Genomic DNA, 15,298 nt, shown 5'->3' with positions numbered 1-15,298 from the left:
TATTTTTGCCATGAAATTATTTTCGAATCCTTTTGTGTCAACGGTATGAATTGTGTAGGCAATTTACCGAGATTTAAGCCATATTTTATATTCTCGGTTACCATTCTCTACCGGTGTAGACATTATTGCTATCCACGCCTATTTATGCTGTACGGAATTTTTATGCGTGATTATTACTAATCAAATCGCAGTTTTTCTTGGGCTTCATTTACCCTGGAAACGCATTTCACAACCTTTTACCCCTTGTGTTCTGTCAAATATTAATGTGTTTGAGGTGGGGTCAGGAACCTTTTGTAGTTTGAGGTCCATTTGTAACTCTTTCAAAGTATAATTAGTACGCAATTATTAAACTTTAATTACGGGAAACAATGAGGAAAAATCGAGCCTGTTATCAATGTTTATTATCATATTTAATTTAAAAGCACATAATTTTACTGCGAGATGATTATTTATCCTGGAGTGTTCATTATAAATTTTTGTATGCTCTCATTCAAGATGCATACAACAGATTGAAAATTAAATATGGCTTTATGCTGTTATTGAATGGTTAGACCCTGGAGCTTATTAATGGTGAGCTACAAATAAGTTGAAGGGATAATATGTGTTGAATGGGTAATTGTAAAATTGACTGAGTGGAGGAAGATATCTTTTATACTGGTTTGTTCGATGGGCTAGTTTTTTGTGAATTTAAAATTGCTGTTAAACACAAAATTGAGGCAGTAAATTCCGTCATTTCATATTCACATGAATTTTATTAACCTTTCAACGCTGAAGTAATTAGATGCCAATGATAATATGTTACTTTGTTATTAGCGCGAATTGTGAGCAGTGTCGGTGCAACTGGCAAAAAATAGTTAATTGGTTGAAGAAAACAAGATAGCATTTTTTCCATAAGTTTTACTTCGGTTATTAGTGGCTTCAACGTCATAAATGTTTTATGGACCTCACTCAAAAACGTTAAAATAGGTGCAATCAGAAGACAGGGCGCCGGAGGCATGTTTACAGTCCTTAAAAATATGTCGACTGGTCTAATTTGTAAAACTGAACCTAATGTAGATTGGGCGTTCCAAATCCTGAAAAAGGAATAAAATGGCAGCGAATGTAGAGAAAGCATCGGGAAAGGTTTATAAAGGCGATAAATTGATAAATTAAAGGGCTTATTTAATTACATGTAATTATTACCATGTGCGTTATAATACCTAATTATTTTTTATATTTGGGAAGTTATTGGGCAGTTCGTAACTAGCTTCGCTTTGGCCGCATGTCACCGGTTATTACCGATGCCTATGTTTGAGTTCACGCTGCTGCTGGGAGATATGACCGCAAATCTCACACCAACGCGACAGTTATAGGTTGCAATCCCATCAATTTATCCAGCGGCGAGTGTCATTCGCCTTACATAATTAATTACCTACCCGATGCGGTCCAGCGCATCGCGCGTCGAGCATTTTTTTTGTTACGCTTCTCTCGGATGCCATCGCTTTTGCTATTGAATGAGGACGACTGGATTAAATGTTGTCAAAGGAAGTGATTGAACAGACGTAATATAGGTATGCCTACCTAAAAACCATTCTGATCCTATTTTTTTTCTCCTGTCACTCGATTGAAAGAGCGAATGGGTGAAAACACAAAAAAAAGTCTCTCGCGACCCATTGTTAGGTAACGTAGTGATAAAAAAAATAAAGAGCGCCATCATTGTTCACCTCTCGAAACAAATTTCCTGCCTTTGGAGAATGGGGCCAAGGTTGTCGGACGTAGTCTGTTTGATTTGTGTGGTTCGGACGTCCAATTAACCCACCTATAGAGCCTGGATGATCCAATAGTGTCCGCAAACTCTTGACAAATGTCCGCGGCTTGAAGAGGGATATGAGATTGGTTTTCGCTTGGAAATAAAACGGAAAGGGTCTACCCTTTTATGTTATCCCTTATCCTCACTTCTTCCCTCAAGGCACTCTAGGTATTGGCCTCCTCCTTTTTCATGAACCTTGGTCTCGCACTCCTTCACACTCCTGAAAATGACTCTCTTGTCAGCCCCACAAGACTCGAGGTGTTGATGGATCTAATCTTGAATCTCGTCCTCTTCGTACCGGCTTGACGTTGATTGAGCTGAGAACTTGTGACATCCGGAAGAGAAAGATATCGCGAACGTACTCTCAAGACCTAAGGTAAAGAACCTTTGGGAAACGCCGTGCCTCACTCACTCAATTATTCAACCCGAGGAATGGTTTGGATAGGTGAGGGTAAAGCTCATTCTGAACTAAGCCACAGGTGTGTGATTTGAAATGGTGAAATATATTAGCTGCTTATCACCCGCCGGTTACTCCTATTTAGGGAGCCTTTTCATTTGTAAAGTAAATTATTTTGCGTTTGGATGGGAGAGGGTAGATCTCATCTCTAACTAAGCCACAAGCGCGTGAATTGAAATGAGGAAAAATTTTAGCTGCTTACCACCCACCTTTTTAATGGAGAAAGTCCATTTTTAATGTCAATTATGACGGTTTGAATAGGTATAGGTAGAGCTCACCCCGAACTAAGCCACAAGGATGTGAATTTCACTCATTCAGGGTTGTAGGGCCACTGGCCAGTTCCTTTCCCTGAGTCACCTCGCTCTTCGACGATTTTGTTTATGGCGCAATGATATTATTTATCGATTCCTCACTCAGTTATTAAAGGTAGAAGTTTTCTTTAATCGCTGAAAGGAGAGTAGACCACCCGCCGGTTACACCAATATAATAGAGAAAGTTCATATAAAATCGTTTCTGGCTTGATTGGGTGGAAGTTCGATATATCCATGATGAAAGAACACAGATGGTAATTAAACACTTGTTAATGCCAACACTCACTACTGACCTTGGTTTCAATGCATTGTGACATCTTCAAGTCCAAAAATGCCACTATGTGTTGAATCCATGGTCGGTTGTTGAGTATTGGAATTGAAAGTGTGGAAATGACTATTTGTGTTCTTTCATCATAGAGAAATTTCATTTTTATAGTAAATTATCATGTTGTATGCTTACCTTATAACTTAACCTGTAATTAACCTTGGCCTTCCTACGATAAATTAAGTGCATACCGAGAACCAAGCCTGTGAATTTCACTTTTTTAGGTGATCCTGTACCTGTGGTGCCTCACACGTCGAATGCTTTTAAATTTCGTTGTAAATAATTAATGCATATATTTTTAATTCGATTGTGGTTGCTTGCCATTAATACCGCAATCAATGCCTTCGTAAGGGAATAATTACACCCCCTAAACTCCCGCGAGGAATATTGAAAATCTAATCTGCTCAGTTACCTTCGTGGAATATACTATATTATAAAATAATATCTATCAATCGTTATTTGAGTGAATGTCTTCCAGTTATTTCCGTTCAGTCTGATTTCTCTATTAGTCCAAGTAATTTTTTACATTATTGCTTATTATATTTTCCACCCTGAATTTCTGGCAAACTAAACGTGGTTAATTAAGTTTATTTTTGCAGTTACCGTGAGGAACGTTTTGAATCAACCTTCACGACTCGGTTTGAAAATCTGCTTATATCGTGCATGAACCGGTAGAATTTCGTGAATAAATGAATTTGTGAAATAATGAACGGAATCAGAGTACGATTTGTTGCGGTTGCATTTTTGATCCCTTCACGCAACCGAACGTAATCGCTAACGCCCTCGTGCTTCGTTTAATTAGTTATGCTTATTGACCATTGAACCCGCGAGTAGAGTGTGGTGCATTTACTCATTTACATCTATGCACATGGTACCTCAGATTGGGGATTCGAATACGAATTTCATTGGTTGGAGCTAAGCCTTCCCTGCATGCATTACAGGAACCATTAAATCATATAACCCCAAGTTCAGAAATTTTTTTCTGGATTTTGGAAAAGTGTTCGACTTCGCCATTATATCCGTATACCCATTATCTTATATTTATAATTATATGATTATTATATAATACAAGTGCTGTAACTGTGACTTTGTTTCGTGAAAATTTGAAAGGTCATTAGTAGCGTTCATACTCTTTCCCATTCCAATTTCCGTACTCGTCAGCAAAATTTTCAGAGGTTTCCCTCCATAACAATGACCGACTTAGAGTGGTTGAATCAATTCGTCTTCCTAGGTGCATTTTTCTCGCTCAATTTTTTTAAAAACGCTACAGCTACATTCGCCGTTTAAACCTCCATTATTATGTCTACATACTATACGTCACCAACGAACAATTTCGGCAGTAGAATTCAGATTAAGGTCCGTATCTTTCGAGTAAAAAAGTCATTCATAATTCCATTGCCAAACGAAGTGTTTTTATCTCTGTTGTTGCTGAATTGTGCCGGATTAAATCTTATATCAGATAAATCTTTTATGATAAGCGTATTTCTACTTGGCTCAAGAGCTGACGACTATGGTTGGTTGCAATGTTTGCGGATAGTGAAGCCGAGCTTCAGTGATTGAGGTCAATTCACTCTTTGAGCGTGAGTCAAGGTTCTCGCGTCTCCTTTACCCGCGAAGATGTACTGAAGGCATCAGAACTTTCAGTCAGCCTCCACAGCATGTTTAGCTAAGAAGGCAATTGATCGCATTAAATTCACCCGTAGATTTAAAACTCCTCAGGAAATACACTTTTGCAGTAGTTGTGTGTTTATTGTCGGGATTTATGTAGATATTAGGGGATTTAAAAATACCATTGATACCTTATGTGCTTTCAGAACAATTTCTCATATTGATCCTCCAATTTTCTTATTTTTGGATGCGGCTGGTTTTTTAGTCGTAAAAATTCTGGGGGAAAATTTGTGCCGCTAAGGTGGAGTTGGGTTAATTGGGTTGCGTTATTTCATCAGAGGTTTGAAGTGATCGCACTTTGACCATTTCTTAATCGATTTTCTTTCGTTTTCAAGACTTTGAATACGTGCTATCTTCTGCGTTGGTCTTGTTTGACATGCTAGAACTGTTATAGCGGTCGTTTTAGACTATTGAGGTAATCAGCTAACTCAATTTTACTGCAGGTTTACTTTTCTTATGATGAGTGATGAAATATGCATCTGGACCTAGTTGTTCATTTGCTTTAGCGACTGCTGTTTTCAAAATTTACTGTTGCACGTACAAAGTTCACATTAAAATCTGAGTATAAATTTCTTTAGACATGAACTTATTTGAGGAGAGCCAAATAAAGTCACGATAAATATAACATTTATGGTTCTCACCGCTTAAAATTTTGAGCAATTAACAAATTAACAAATACTGTCATACTTAAGCTAAATGATTGTAGTGCTCCGACTTAACGACCGGGAAAATCTAATAATAAATTGCATTATTGTTCGCTGCTTCCTGTTTATTAGACGTGTGATTTTTTTGCGCTGGGGGATATTACCTTGAAATCCAAATTTTTTACTGTGGCACTCTTTAAAAGTGCGAAATAAGAGTAAGTATTTTAAACCTCAACTTCGATGAAAATTCATCGATAATTTCATAAGTAAAATTTGAATTCGATTTTCCCTAAAATTTATGTTTAGTATGAGCAGTTCCATCCAACGGTGGACATAATCAGATATTCATTACAGACCCTTTTTACCTACCTCGTCTACGTGTTTTTCCAGGTTATAAATGCATCAACGAATGAAAATTTTACCTCAGTTGTTCCACTTGTTAGACGCAATAGTTACTAGGAACAATCGGAATTGAAGGACTTAATGTAAGTATCTCCAAGTAAGCTAATAAAGAATCGGTAGTGTATTCATGGTGATGACCGTCGTTGACCGTAACCAATCGTCTATAAAATAAACAATTAATAATTCTATCACTCTCTGGAAACATTTTCACAATTTAATGTTAGCATGTTTTATACATGTTTCAGATATATGATAAAATATTGAGCTGCTCTGTCGTTGGGAGTTGTTTATCATTTTAATCCTAGAGCTAATCGGCGTCGTGAAATTTATCCGTTTGAAGCCCTGGTCATCAGTGACATCTGGCATCAGTGTCGTATATATTTCCTAATGCTTAAGCATCGTTCTCTTCGCACGGAATGACTTTTTGCGTTCTCTTACACCAAGTTGCCACGCACTCGTTCGGCTGAATTCATTTGGGCGTTATGCTCCCCTTCTCTCCCTTGCCGCCACCGAATGATTTGATTGATGAATTCGTATTTGGAGCATCTGTCGTCGATGAATTTCACGTCCTTTAACTTTTTTATGCTTCCGTTGGCCACAAAAAAAGTCGCTCGTCTGAGAAAAAGGGACTGAATACGCACTTTTATGCGCGGAACTTGTAAATTTTATATTTAAACTTTTCTCATTGTCTGTTCAAAGGTATCCCTTTAACTCGGTAAATTTCTTTTTAATCAATACGGAAGATATTTTCACATGCATAACGGTACATTTTATGGCTTTTAACCCCTTGATGAAACGTATTTTGAATGGCTAGCATTATTATCGCTCACAAATGAAAGGTTTTGGCGTTGTGTAATAGACTACAGTTGCATATGCTAACGAGCTAAAAATGTTCGCCCAACTATATCTATGTAACTACAATGGAAGTTATGATTGATATAAATGAAGGACTGAAGATTAATCTTTTAAAAAATCTTGCTAATTAATACGGCGTATTTTAAATTTACTTCATAGTTTTATCCGCTGTAACATACCTAGTTATTATATATTAATATGCAATAACATATTTTTATAACTAGCAATATAATAAATAAATAATTATAGGATGCCTTATAACAACTATGGCGGTATCATTGGCTATCTTAATATTTCTATTTCCAGGAATCCTTTTTTTGCCGAACGCTTAATCTGTGTGTAAATATGTATAAGCATGACATGAAGAATTTTACTCTTAAAGAGAGGTTTATCACTTTAAAAGGTTTGATTATAATAGACAAAATAGATAGAAAGTAATTTTACGAAGCTTACGCATAAATTTAACTGATGACTTGACAGGAAAGGCTGGAGAAACCAACAAAATATTTAGTTTCTCAGGTCACGGTGGAGTCGGGCTAAAGCCCTCGCCTGCCAAACCAAACGTCGCGCCTTCGAGTCCCGCCTGGGTAAGTTACCCTTATACAGAGTGGTGAATGACACGTTTTACAGTTAAATTTTATCAAAAATCCCGATGTAAATGCCGAATAGTGCTGTTTTCGGAGGTGTGGAAATAAAGTAAATTTTGATTTTTTTTCGAATTATGGAATATTATTCTAACGGAGTGTATTGAAACTTAGATGTAATTTTCATTGTAACACGACTCCAGCCAACCCTCTGAAATATGTCAATTTAAATGCAGTCAATCGTAAAGCAATGCCGAGAAATTTTTAAAGAATTATTTGGATCGAAAGACTCTTTTTGCGTGAGCAATATATTCTCGGCAATTTGAAATTATTTAGGTTATGGCTTTTCTTAGCCACGGCTACTTTAATCTGGTGAATTTAATACTATAATTTATGATATAAGGAAATAATTCCGTTGCCACCGATATTTGTCTTCGTTCTATATACCAACATTACTCTAGAATGATAAAGGATTTCAGATTAGTTTCGGGAAGGAAATTAAATATTGCCGACGTTTCAATTTTTGACAGATTTTCTTATTAAATTGAGCATCGTAATCGTGGCTTTCGTCGCGTGACTCAGGCTATCAAGCTCCACGAGTATCGTAAGAGATCGCATGTCCACGCCCATAGCCTTTTATATCATTCTGCGCCTTTCTTAATTTCTGTGTAATTTTCGCGCTACACTCCGTTTACCACAGATTTGTCCGATTAGGAGGAAACCTAAAAGAGAGGTTGGCAAAGGAATTCAATCCAGTCTCTTGTCGTCGTTTTGTTTCGAATCATTTGGGGACTAAAACCACCACGTTTTTTTCGCTGCTCCGTATTAATTCAACAATTTTAATTACCTTGGGTCACTCTTTTCTTCGTAAATAAATCATGGTACTAATATTACGTTCATCCGCTCTGTTTACTCTTCCAAAAGTAGTCCGCAACTCTTCGCCTATATTCTCGTTTCATTAGATTGCGTGAGTAATGACTTTTGTGATAGCTTACGTACAGATTAGTTTCTGAATATCTTTCGGAAACTAGGTACTACATTTCCTATTGTTGGGAGGTGAAAATAAGCTCGTCACTATCTTCTATCAATTTGTTATGACAACCTATCCTAGATAATATTATATTTTAATCGAGATAACTTGCATTGCTGACACGGAAAAAAATTAAAATTTGAACAAATCTGAGACAAAGTAGGAAAAAAACTAATAATATGTGACACAAATATTGAATACTCACACCTGCTTTGTTAAAAGATTTAGCACCGTCACCACTGAGGCCTCCAAAAACATTGCATCGGCCGGGTATCGATCCAGGGCCTCCCGCGTGGCAGGTCTACGTTCTAACACTGAACCGTCTATATTTAATCGTTGACTACTTCATAATTATTTCTATCCAATATTGTAGAACTATGCATTAATAAACTAAATAAGTTTAATACTAATGCTCATACGCCAACTTTCATCGTGTTCACTAGATCGAAAAGAATATTTTTGGGAAAGTTTGAAAAAAAATCGGGGAACGATTCAGCCCCTACAGAACACTCCTTTGCTACGTGCACGGTAAAACCACAGCAAATGCAGGACCATTACTGTCGTCGTGGAGATTTTTGCGAGGACAAAAGCCCGTTACTACCTCTTCAAGGGATTGTTGTTTTCGTTCGTTGCCTCTTTGCCACTCTTTCACACTTGCGTGGACTTTTACCTTTGATTCCCGCTCGACGATTTATCTTTTTTTCTAATCTCCTGCTATCTTATCGTGCGACGTGCATCCACTCAGTTGAAACTTCCGAAGGTAGTCCGAAACTCTTCTCCTATCTCATCGTTTCTGTGAGGTGCCAGCGTATCGGCGTTTGTGCTAAACTGCGCTTGCTTAATTTCTTTTCGAAAATTACTAGGTTGCATATTTTTGGGACTGTGCATTTAATCACGTCGGTATCTATACATAACTTTCGCACTGTTTCGGTGAAGTACGAGAGCATTTACTGTGGTGTGCCAAACAACGTTCCAAATTGTCGCTTGATTTCTTGGTGAACATAAAACATTTTGCATCGTTAGGAAGGGACTTTAGTGCTATCGTTATCGCATGAGTGCTTTCTTTCTTTTTCGGTAAAGCAGTAGTGTATCGACGGATATGTACCAACTTGGGTTCTGACTTCGTGTGTACGTACTTGGGTTCTGACGGGTGTGTGCCAACTTTAAGTACCTGATTTATTTCCGAAAGCACATTGCGTTAAGTTTGAAAGTGAATTTAGACCAGTGACCGATCATCTCTCTTTTTTCTTCCTGCTCTATTCGTGAAGAGGATCATACTTCTGTGGGCATAAAATAAAGAACCGTCGACCCTGATTTGTGCATCGTTTGGGCCGTGTGACGGTTTCCTGGGCAGCGCAGCGGCGACGGGAAGTTCATACACACTCTCAGCCGGCTTGGGTTCTGTGGTGTGAGGAGTTAGCATCCTGCCCCGGGCTCTTTGTGGTAAGGATGTGTTGTGCAAGTGTCATCCTGTTTCCCGAGCGAACGCAGTACGGGAATGTGTTTAAGAGGACGTATCACTCCCGCGGTCTTTTTTGTCACGCGTTACTCGTCGAAAAATTCATGCAATCGTCTTGAAAATTTCACATCAGAGAACACACTGAGGTAAAGTTATCAAATTTGAGATTCAGGCAAATAATGATGAGGGTTTATGTTGCAGTAAAATTTGGTTTATTTGCTGTATTTTCTCTGTATTTTTTAAATTTGATTCAGGGTGGGAAGGCTTCTGGTTATGTAGAGGTTGTTGAGAAAGGGATGTTTGATTATTGGAGGTTTTCAGGATCTTTACTGTCTTCTCTATCTCTCCTAACTACTTTTTATTACATTCAGAATTTACACTAACTAAAGACTGATTGTAGTCGTAGAATCATCTAAAGCTTTGTATCAGGGCTTATCTATCCCATTCCCTAAAATCCTAATATCAACCATCCCATTATTATTATCAACCTTTTCATAACCAAAAGCACTCTCACCTTGAGTGAAATTTCAGAAATAAAAGTTAAAATAACTTAAACAAAAACATTTAAAAGTTATGCACTCTATAGATTACATCGTCTCGGATTTAATTTTTCTCTGAAATCCCCTATTAAAAAGTGTACATGGAGGAGATTTTGCGGGTTACTCACTGCGCGACAGGTTCGATGCTATCTTATCGTTTTCAAGTGTCACTTATCATCGTATCGAAGCGCGTCATGTAGTGCTGTGAATAGATTTTTAAGTAGAACCTGAAAAATCTTTTTCATTTATGCTGGAACGGTTCCACCGCATCTCTCTTGAATATGCTATCATCTTGAGGTTTTCAGGGCATGTGCTGTCTTCTCTCTCCCTCGACTAATTATTTTTAATATGTTCACAATTTACCGGGACTAAAAACTGATTATAGTTATAGAACCATCCCAATTGTTGTATCGTTGGCGCTAATCAATTCCATTCACCAAAATTCGACTATCAACCATCCTTTTATCAATAACCTCTTTAATAACCAAAAGCATTCCCTCCTTGAATCAAATTTAAAACATTAAAAAAATACCGCAAGGAAACCAAATTTAAACCCTTGCCTGTAACTCAAATTTGATGTATATACCTCAGTATTTTCTCAAAATTTTAATTTTTAAATCAAGTAAATAAGAAAAAGATTTTTTCATTAGTACCCTTGTTTTTTTAAGTGGATCGCGTAAGTTTTTGAGAAGTGATACGCCAAAAAAAATATAAATGACCGATCGAGCAGCAGTGATGTGTCGACTTAATGTTATGGTACACATAAATGGATGGCTGGGTGCACACGGTACATTGTCAAAGATATGTTACTACTTATGCATCTAATTCTAATACGATGTCACAGTTTGTAGTTCTTTTTTCGCTGTCAATTGTGATTTCTTTCTTAAAGTGCCATTAAATCAACTATAGCCTCTGCTACATGTATCGTGTAGCCGTACTTTAGACATTGCATTCATGCCGTTACACCATTCCTACGCACTGTAAAATAAATTATCTGAGCTTTCTTCCTCAATTCTGGTGGGCATTGTGATCCTAATTTCACGGAGAATTAATAATAATAATTTATTTACTCCCACATTTTGTTTTTACGTCTGAATACAAAAATAACAAGAGAAGGAGCTTAGGTGGTCTCCAAGGTCATAGGACCAGAATTAAGCCACCATCAAATAACAAAATGTATGCCAATAAAAAAAATAATAATGCAGTAAATAATACATGAGTGTTTTAAATAAATAATATCAAAATAAATTTTCAATTATTTCTTGCGAGAAAAGCTAGTCTTTAACAAGTATTAACATTACGTTTGAGGATTTTTTTTTAATATTAGCGGGCAGCAAATGAAATGACTTTGGCCCCATCTAAAGAAAACAGCGTTTACATAATGTTAACTTAGGTCTGTTTGGTAGTAGAAATGACTTAAATTATTAAAACTCCTTAAATTATATTTATCACATTCACTCGGCATATTTCCACTTCTGGCAAAAACAATTTAAGCACTTTGAATAGATACAAATACCCAAGTGGCAACAAATTTAGGGCTACAAACAACGGAGATGAGCTATGATAGTACGCTGTATGCTGTTCATCAATTTTTTTATTCCTGTTAATATTGTTTATCGAGTTCATGCCTTTTCAATGCTATTCCTAGAAATTTAAGTACTATACTCCAAAATATTGGGAATAAATTGATCACTCTGCGCTCATAGTCCCTTAGGCTGTCGGTTTTCAAACCTGATCGCGCTGCGGTCCTATTTGAAACCCGACAGCTAAGGGGACTGCTCAGGGGAGGCCCAATTCCATCCCACAGAAGCTTTATTTCTGTTGCCACTTCGGTCGTATTTTAATCTTTTTCCAAAAATGTCCGCAGCGCGGTGATAAGTGCAATGCGATCATGCGTATTTTCCAATATTTTGCGGTAATATGTTTGCAAACAATACCGTTTGAGGCCGACTGGAGGATCCTCTAAAGTAATATTCGCGCCGACAGAAATGAGCCCTGATTTGCAACATAAATAAAGCTTTAAGAGACGATCTGGGGCCACCTCTATGTAGTCCACTTGATTCGACGGTTCTAGCGGGAACGACGCGTCCTTTCCTCAACGAGCAAGCTTCGTTGTCACTGCATGTTCCTATGGGACTCCTTCCCGCCGAGTAATTCAGACGCAAGAAGTCCATTCGCATGATTGAAAACTCACAGCGGACGACCTTGAAACGTTGCAGTCCGCGTCCTTCCAGTTTCCCCAATAATACCCTCTGCAGCAGTTCCACCGGACCCTCCATGCTGTAGCCTTATAAAGAGTCGATCGAACGGAGTGAACCAGTTTATCTCTCATTGTCAGCTAGAGAAAAAGTTTAAGTCCAGGCTCGGGGAAAAAAATAATACACTACCTACAGACATTTGGAATTATGATCCAACGATTCCGACTACATTCATACTGCCTCATCAAGTGAGTCTTCTATGATTCTATCCAATGTCTTTTCTCCATCTATATTTAAGGATTTTCAGTTATAATTTATGTGGTAAAGTTTCCTGAAAAATCAAAATATTAAAAAAAAAAATTAGAAATGAAAACGAAAAAATGAAAAATTTTACTAAGGAAATTGCTTTATTTTATGAAAAATAAAATATATAAATTACTTGAATGAATACAAAAATGTACTAATTGCAAATATTCTCCTATCTTATCTATTTAGCAAATATTATCGAAGAGTATTTAAGTCTATTTTCACACAAACATAATACTATAACCACAACACAAAGAAATGCGCAAAATATTCACAGTGGAAACGCGTTGAATAATGTGAGATCGCATCTTATTTCAAAGAATGGCGTCATCTTATACAGCATATTAACTTTCCAGCAATACCTTAAATATTGCACCACTAAAGCAATTATTACAAGACACACTTTTTGCTCTGTTTTCCCGTACTTCTTCACTCTCCCATAAATCCAGAGTCGAATTAAATGCTTCAATAGTCAGACCCTCCTTCATAGCTACGAAATCTTTGCGAACAATAGAACCATCCGTAAAAAACTGGAATTGCTCCCAAATAAATACCTTCTTGTCCCACTAAACCTTCTCAAATTTATTACCATGAAAGATGTACCTTCCGCTCATTGTCTCCCTAGTTTTTATCAATTTATCGCATTGCTAATTAATAATTTTAAGTCCAGGCTCGGGGCAGCTAAAAACTCAATACTTGCAGACATTTTGAATAACGGTCCTTCGATTACAACCACATACAGACTGCCTCTTCAAGTAACTCTTCTATAAGCTTATCGTATGCCTTTATCCAATCCTATGTCCATATGTCCAACCATTAAAAAAAAAAGTATACGTATTGAAAAAAAGATAAGAGAAAAATAAAAAAAAATCAGAATGCAAAAAGTTGCTACTTGCAATGAAAAAATGAAATTATTTAAGAAAATGAAAAAGGGCGAATAATAAAAAATGTAAAAAAAGAGAATATTTTGTTCTGATTTTCAATGTTTTCAAATGTCATCAACTTAGTGTTTAAGTGTCTGCTTGCACAAACAGCATAACTACACTCAGGACACAAAAAGATGCACACAATATTTATTTTTATTGTAAACTGGTAGGTAGGGGTGAACTTGGTTCACTGGGACCGCTGAAAAGAGCCTTCAAATGATTAGAGATATTGTTTTACGGAAGGATTTGAAGTTTTTTTCCCGATCGAAGACGAGTGAAAACTGTTCACGGTATTCCCACAGTTTCAGCGCATCCAACGATTCGGTGCGATACTTTATATTCTGCCGCTTCGCTGACGATGAGCCGTGCATGCATGTCCGCAAAAAAAGCTCGTAGGCTGGTAAGCGAGGGTTTCAAAGAAGGCAAAACATGTGCTGAATTCCATACGAGCGCATAGTAAATTAGGGAGTGATTGTGGTATTCTGAATTCTGAACTGGTGTTGCTTCTTTATAGCTCTCATTTTCATGTTTGTACTTTCCAATCTGTTTTTTCTCAAGGGCATTCGATTAACTTTACTGTAATTCTCTTGGATTGGCTTTGGGAATTAAGTTGGTCTTTTGGATGTGCATTTACCGATACAATTTTTAAAAATTTCTTCGTTCGATTTCAGGCCTTTTTGCTCATTTTTTTTTAAATAAAATTAAGGAGATTTTACCAAGACATGAAGCTAGTTTCTTTTCAGTGGAATATAAAAATTCCATCTCTACTAACAAGATACTGCCATTCCAATTGTTTTTATAAGCAATAAATCGTGCTCATAAATCACAACTCCCGCCAATCCTTCTTCAGATGTAGTTTTATCAGTGAGATATTGATACGAATTAAAATTTTACAGGAAGAGCAATTATTTTTCGTTTTCATTTTTTTATTTAATAAAATTCTTGAGCTCACTGTTTTATAATATTTTTATTAAGAGATCATGAGTGTAAATATTTGATTTTTCGAGACGCATGTTGTAATTGCGCCCTGATGGACTCGACTTCTGCTGTTGTTGCTGTCCTCATTCCGAAATCAGTGAACCGTATCGTTATAATGGAGTTTCATGCGTATTTTGACTCTATGGCGTTTGCCTGGGCTATTGATGTTTCATGCCGGAATGCGCGATAGTAAAAAATTGGAAGTTATTAGCAACGATTTCTTTTATCTTTCCCAAGAAATCCAACGGTATCTTATTTTTTTTACTGTCAAGGAGATGAAAGACGCTTTAGAGTAAACAGGTATAAATGCGGTTTTCGGCGTTTGACCTTGCCATCAAATTTATTTTGGCGTAATCTGAGTTCACGTGATAGGTCTGATGAGTTCGATGTACTTACTAATTACGACGATAGCATTTTTTACATGTTGTTGTTTCGGTCAGAAATCTCATTTCGATCAAATTTTAAACTCAAAAAGAAGGAAGCTACAGGATGTTAATAGTATCTATTTTTAAATTCAACCGACTCAGGCGTGATAATATGGAATATCGACGTATTGAAATGAATTTCATTAAAATTCACATATTTATACGTATTATACTGGCTCAATTTTTACATTTCCCCTTTTTCATACAGAAGTTGGTACATATTTCAATATTGGCCTCGGCTTATGATTACTGTGAAATCACCTTGGGGGTTCTTTTATTTATATTTACACCGAGCAAAAAGTCGTGTGTTTTTTGAAAGCTTAGCGTGTTTGAAAAGAGTATCGCCAGCTGACAGCGCATCCTCACGAGGTCGCTGTGCGTTATGACGGTTTTCCTGTTATG

At 36.9% G+C, this 15,298-nt stretch overlaps 1 protein-coding gene across 3 annotated transcripts in view; it reads left to right on the top strand.

Moving 5' to 3' along the window:
* LOC124164048 (CYFIP-related Rac1 interactor B) overlaps window positions 1-15,298 on the top strand; it is a 211,033-nt gene that overhangs the window by 3,662 nt on the left and 192,073 nt on the right. The window contains exon 1 of one of the 3 annotated variants that reach the window (XM_046541215.1): window positions 8,844-9,508. The exons of the other annotated variants lie outside the window; for them this stretch is intronic. The gene's annotated coding sequence lies outside the window, so the exon portion shown is untranslated. Of the gene's footprint in view, window positions 1-8,843; window positions 9,509-15,298 lie in introns of those variants that run through there. 3 annotated transcript variants of the gene reach the window in all.

The sequence above is a fragment of the Ischnura elegans genome, chromosome 8 (genome assembly GCF_921293095.1).
Source record: "Ischnura elegans chromosome 8, ioIscEleg1.1, whole genome shotgun sequence".
Lineage (NCBI taxonomy): Eukaryota > Metazoa > Arthropoda > Insecta > Odonata > Coenagrionidae > Ischnura > Ischnura elegans.
This window is presented reverse-complemented; position numbering and strand designations above follow the sequence as displayed.